Source organism: Alexandromys fortis, unplaced genomic scaffold, assembly GCF_014885135.2.
Source record: "Alexandromys fortis isolate MF-2015 unplaced genomic scaffold, M_Fortis_MF-2015_v1.1 scaffold_57, whole genome shotgun sequence".
Classification (NCBI taxonomy): Eukaryota; Metazoa; Chordata; class Mammalia; order Rodentia; family Cricetidae; genus Alexandromys; species Alexandromys fortis.
This window is the reverse complement of record NW_026067941.1, coordinates 3,593,348-3,600,125: the sequence shown is the minus strand read 5'-3', so window position 1 is coordinate 3,600,125 and position 6,778 is coordinate 3,593,348.

Below are 6,778 nucleotides of genomic sequence, written 5' to 3'. Positions count from 1 at the left end.
AGACCCTTTCTCAAAAAAACAAAACACAAGATTAGGATTGGTAGGGGAGTAGGCAAGGCTAGAGAAGAGCTAAGTATAAGATCAACTTTGCAAAGCAAAACAATTGAGGTGTAGCTTGGAGGAGCAAGCTGGGATACTGTTAGGATCCTTAGGTTTTAGAGACTGTTAGAGAAATGAAATGTTATAATTAATAAGTAAAAGGAGGAGACAGGGAAGAAGGGAAGCATATGAAATATGATGGGAAGGGATAGAAAAGAATGCCTTGTGATAGACTGGGTGAAGAAACAAACACAGCAACCCTAAAACCTAACCATACGACATACAGACAACCAAACCACCATGAGACATATATGCAAGAGTGGAGATTAAATAATAGAAAATTAAAAGTAAAAATCTTACATTTTGGAATGAATTGGTGGTACAGCTGCACTGAGTTGGAAGGTGAAGTTTTCAGATCTTTCCAGTTTTAGCAGGCTTCGCTCTGTGTTGTGTGAGGAGGGGCAGATGGGAACTATTGGTCTCTGCAGTTCTGGGTGGTTCTGGAGCAAGGAAGGTTGCAAGCCCCTTCCTGGTACTTTTCTGCGATGCTTGTATTCCACCAAGGCCCTTTCTGGTCCCGTGGAGCTAGGGCTGGTATGTATGATCCAGCACTTACCTCTTTGTTTTTAAATTAAATATGTAATATTCATGCATTCTTATAATGTCTCTGGATCCAATCCAGTCCCCATTCCCTCCTGTCTTAGGGTTTCTATTGCTGACACCATGACTATTACAACTTTTATAAAGGAAAACATTTAATCAATCACACTGTCAGCTTACAGTTTCAGAGGTTCAGTTCATTATCATCATGGTGGGGAGCATGATGGCATGCAGGCAGAGATGGTGCTGGCTACATCATCAGAAGACAACAGAAAATGATCTGTGACATTCAAGCTACCATACCTCCCCTTTAGTTGTCTCTCTCTCTCTCTCTCTCTCTCTCTCTCTCTCTCTCTCTCTCTCTCTCTCTCTCTCTCCATGTTAGAGCATGGGCAGCCTCTCAAGGCCCACAACTGACTCTTCCTCTTCCAGCCTCCATTAAGTACCAATAACTCCTCAGATAGGGGCAGGACTTCACAAGCCCTTCCTCAGTGCATGTTGGGAGTTTGGCTGACTGCGACCTGTTAATGCCTTGTTTGTGCAGTCCTAGGTGCTGTGAATTCAGGCATGAACTGCCATGGTTATGTTTAGGAAATACTGTTTCACTACAGACATCCACTCCCTCTGACTCTTACACACATGCACACTCATATAGGAGAAACAATAAATATCTACATTGTGGATATGTTACTTAGCTTGATTTTCATCATTCCATGGTGTGTACAAATACCATGTGTACAAATACACGAACCTCATAGAAAAATTATTGTTTGTTGACTAAAAAGAAATGACATTTAATTTCAAAAGTGAATGTGGCCAGGTAGTAAGGCAGTAGCACAGGCAAAGGCAGTAACACACACCTTTAATTTTAGCATTCAGGAGGCAGAGGCAGGTGGATCTCTGAGTTCAAGACCAGCCTGGTCTACAGATCAAGTTCCAGGACAGCCTGGGATACACAGAGAAACCCTGTCTGAAACATCAACAGAAAAAAAAAAAGAGTATGATGCAGCAACAAGAATAAATGAGCTATCGCTACATATTATTAAACTAATGTCATAACAGAGGTGTGCAGCTGCAAAGAAGCAGGGTACAAAGGAATTAATCAAGTCGTGTTTCATACATATAAACATTTAGCCTTAAAGCAAGTGCTTGTCGCAAAGTGGGAGAGATGTTCAAACAGTGGAACGTTGCTGCTAGAAGAAGGTAGAGGTTATTGTTGGGGAAGACGTGTGGTTGGGTTTCTGAAATGTATGCGTTTCATTGCTTGACCTGGAGACTACAATAGTGGGTGTGAACGAAGCTGATGTACATATCATCTGTGTGTAAGGTGGGCTCCATAAAAATATCCAAGGCATTTCATATCTCATCATCATATCAGATGGTACCTTTTCAATCATTCAAGGATCATGGCTCTGCCATACAGTTATTATCTTTGACCAAATCTTCCTGAAGAGGAGGCAGTTCTTTCCTGGAGTAAGTTTCTATGAGTGAAAGGTGAAACCTGGTAACTGGGTGGCAATGCAGTTAGGGTTAGGACTCTTCCTGGGCAAGGCAAACGTTCACTTCATGTCAGAACTGTGCAGTATGGAAAGCAAATATATATACATGTGTGTATATGTATATTTGTGTGTGTGTGTATATATATACCTTTAAAAAATGCTAAAAAGCAATCGCTTCCACATGTGAATGTTAAAATGTAGCTAATGTATGGATTTGGTTACTTTTCTTCTCCTATACAGTTTTATGGATAGTGCTAATTATAGCAAAACTTCTAACAAAATCTAGAATCCTCTAGAGGAACGTCCATGCCTATGGGTTATCTTGTTTTAATTGAGGTGGCATCTTAGTTGCTTCTCTGTTGGCAAAATACTATCACTAAGGCAAGTTACAGAAGAAAGAGTTTATTTGGGTCTTGCAGTTTCAGAGTTCATGACTACCATGGTAGGAAGCGTAGCGGCAGGCAAGCAGGCATAGTGCTATAGCAGCAGCAGCTGAGAGCTCACATCCTGATCCACAAGCAGAAAGGGGGAGGAGAAGAGAGATAGATCTGGGAATGACCTGTGCTTTTAAAATGTCAAAGCCTACTTCCTGTGACACACCTCCTCCAACAAGGGCAAACCTCCCAATCCTTCCCAAAGAGTTCCACTAAGTGGGGAGCAAGCGTTTAATCGTGTGAGCCTGTGGGGGCCACTCCCATCCAAACCACCATGGTGGGAAGCTCCTCCCTGTGGTTGCCACCACTCTTTCCCTGCCTGAGATCCTGGACTGAAAGAAAAGGAGCTGAGCAAGAGAATATATTCCTTCTCTCTGTTCCTGATCTTGGGTGTGATGTGACTGGCTCTCCTACCTTAACCTCCATACCATAATGGACTTTAACTTGACCTATCTGCCAAAAAACAGGACAAGAAACTAAGATAGTATGGACCTAATAACTTTTGTTTTGTTTTTCAAGACAGGTTTCTCTGTGTAACAGCTCTGACTGTACAGAAATTCATTCTGTAGACTGTGCTGGCCTCGAACTCACAGAGATCTACCTGCCTTTCCCTCCCAACTGCTGTGATTAAAGACATATGCTACCACGCCCATCTGAAACTAACAATTTTTATGTTCTAGAAACTTTCGAAAATAGTACAGAGAATTCTCATCCAACTTTCCGTAAATGTTAACAACTTATGTAATCACATTGTTTAGATTATTGGCCATTTTTTTCTCTTGGGCTGCTTAAATTTTTTCCCTAATTCAATGTATAATTTTCTATGACTATCATTCAATGAAATTATTATTGGGATATTTATGTATTAATTCATTTGGGGTAACAATCATAAGCCCATGCATATTAAAGCATGTTAATATAGTTAGCCTATTTACTGAGAAATACCTCTATTTTTAGGATCAAGAATCAGTGGACAGTAGCGTTTTTCTCCTTTAGTCCTAGGGATTGAGACAGGACCTCAGTATGTGGGGCATATACACTACTACTATGCTATCCAGTGCTTTTATATTCTTGCTACTTTCTTTATAATTAAGAACAAAATACCTCCTATTGCAATAGTGTTTGCATACCTTAGTTACTTCTGCTGCTGGAGTAAAACACTCTTAGGGAAAACAACTTAGGAGAGAAAAGGGTTTGTTTTCTCTTAGGCTTCCAAGTCGCAGTCCACCACTGAAAGTAGCCAGGGCAGGAACTCGAGGCAGGAATCTGGGCAGACACTGTGGAGGACACTGGCTCACTTTTCGGCTGGCTTCCTGAACGGTGCTCTGCAAATTTCCTTACATCTACCTAGGGGCAGTTCTGCCCACAGTGGGCTGAACATTCCTACATTAATCTGCGATTTAAAAATGTCCCATAGTCATGCCACAGTTGGGTCTGATTAAGGCAGTTCCTCAGCGAGGTTCCCTCTTTCTAGGCTGTGGAACCCTGACGATAACTGACTACAACAATAAGCGTTCTCTTTGTTTCGTGTAGCTTTGACATCATGAATAATAGTGTAACCAAATATCCTTGAAAGTTTAAAAGAACCGAATGGCAACTGTAGAGACAGTCGGTGGAGACTCATTTCTCAAATATGTGAGATTCCCCATATCACCCCCATCTTCTTTGCTGACATGTGACCCAGTGGGCATTGGTAAACCGGGATCCTGCACTGTTAGCCTTCTGGCCTCTCACCATCCATGTGATCACATCATAAGTCAGAAGTCACAGTGCTCTTCTGGGCTGGTATTTCTGTGCCTCTAACATGAGGTGCTGGAGTAAGTGACTTCAGAATAAGTGTTTTCGGAAATCCTCCCTGTTCTCATACGTTCCCATCCTGGTATCTTGTGACAACGGAATCCGTTTGCCATATGAGTTGCCGGGGACATGGATGCTATGTAGGACCTGGGAAGACAGCAAAATTCGCCAGTCCACACTGCAGCTTGGTCCTCTTTGGCACAGAATGTTGTTTTGTCCTCTTCCCTGGGGTTCTCTTCAAGACCAGGAGCTGTTCTGAAACCCCTGGTGGTGGCAGGAGGATGCAGGGCCAGAGCCCTCAGTCTGTGATGCCCTTCTGGGTGCCTCGCCAGTGCCCCTTCCCCATTCAATCCGTAGGAGTGCCCACATGCGTGTCACTCATGAAGACGGGCTGGCTAAATGACAGGTGGGTTCCTAGTCCAAGCCCCTAAAAATAGCAGAGGAAGGGCTCCGCTCCAAAACAGCGACAGGCTCAGCAAGTTAATTAAGAAATCTGCAGGGAATGACGAGAAGCTGGCGTGTTTCCCGTTCCTCATCAACACTGTCAGGGTGAGCGGAGCCTGCTGAAGGAAGCCACAGACTGAGAGAACAGCTCCCTGGAGCCGGCTCCTTCGTGTCAGAGATCCGGAAAAGCCCACGTCTCTGGTGCATATGTTCTGAGATCAGATGACATTTCGAGGGAAAGCTGTGCAGGGTTTCCATCCGAGTACCCAGTTCCGAGCCAGTCCCTATAGTTCCTTTTCTCTTTTCTCTCAATTTGTCTATTTCGGTGTCATGATGCTTACTTTGGAGTCTGGCCCCATTAGATGGGCGGTGTCCAGCTTTCGATGACCGGAAGAAAGTACAGTGGCTTCCGGAGAGCAGAGCTGCTCCCTGATTGGCTCCCCAGCCTATGCTCCACTAACCTTTTAAATTTTAATTATACGCATGTGTGTGTATGCATATGCGTGTATGCATATGTGTGTAGGTGCCCCAGGAGGCCAGGATGCTGGAGTTACAGATGTTTGTGAACTGCTTCATATGGGTCCTGGGAATCAGGCTCAGGTCCTCTGGATGAGTAGTATGTGCTCTTAACCACTGAGCTATCTCTCCACCCATAGCTACCCAGTCCATCTGCCTAGGGATAGTACCATCCACATTGAGCTGGGTCCTCCTAAGTTCATTAGCAATCAATCAAGAAAATGCCCCTGCAGGCTTTTCTGCAGGCCGGTAGGCGGCATTTTCCCATGGTTTATGCACCAAGTTCCTGTTTTCAGGTTCCTAGTTTGAGTTCCTGCCCGAGGGATAAAATAATTACCAGCTCTGGGTTATGGCATATTGTTGCTGCTCCCCCACATCAAATGGCTTGTGGAACAATAGTCTGATGACTGAGCAAGTGGGGTGGAAAAGGGAATAAAATAGAAAACAAAACAAGACAAAAACAAAAACCTAAGATGAGCTGGCCATGATTACTTACCTGTAATCCTAATACTCAAGGCTCAGCAGGATCAAGAGTTCAAGACCAGCCTGGACTATATCTTTTTTGAAGAGAGAGAGAGGGAGAGAGAAGAGGGGACAGAAGACAGTGCTAAGTACCTTACTGGGGTGTAGTTCTGGTCTTCATGTGAGTAACTGTCTCTAAGCTAGCTCCTGTTGAGAGGGAATGTTAGCCTGTCTCATGTTTGATATTCAGAGAGGAGGATCATGGGGGCATTTTTTTTTCTTTTTCCACTTGTTAGGCTTGCATGTCCAGCGGCTTCCACAGTCCCTTCCCACACAAAATGCAGGAAACAGTCTTCTATTTTGCTCATTGTTTTTGCTCATTGTTTGAATTAAGGGAAAGGATTAGATATGAGGGAAACCATGGGCTCCGGGGGACTTGGGCTCTGATCTCATTCTCAGCGCTAAACTTAGCATCACTGGGGAGAGTCTGGCCCCTTTGGGAGCTGCCTTCCCATTATTCCCGGCCACCAAGTGGTGCAGTATTGAACACACACTACTACCAAGACTTCAGCTTTGTTGATCATGATGCCAAGCTCTGTTGCAGCCACCTGCCTTTCATTAATCGCCACGAATAATTTTATATGGGTCGTTATTTAGTGGCCATGCTGGATATGTTCTGACCGACCTCCCACATCGACGTCTCATCTCCCTTCCAGGGAGGTAGAGAGTCGGCAGCTCTTAGATGTTCAGACTAGAACATCTGCTTGCACGCACCTCAGACCTCTGGGGCAGGGACAGAGGCGAGGAAACCAGGTGAGGATGGGGTCCTCCCTGGGCTCCCCCATTTGAACACAGAATTTAAGGCATCAGACTTCCAAGGGCAAAGTGGAAATTGGCTATCAGGTTGTTTTAGAGGTGTGTTTGTCCGGGCGGCTGACAGCATACTGATCACAGTTTGCTAGCTTGATTTGTAACTTCAGTAGGGAG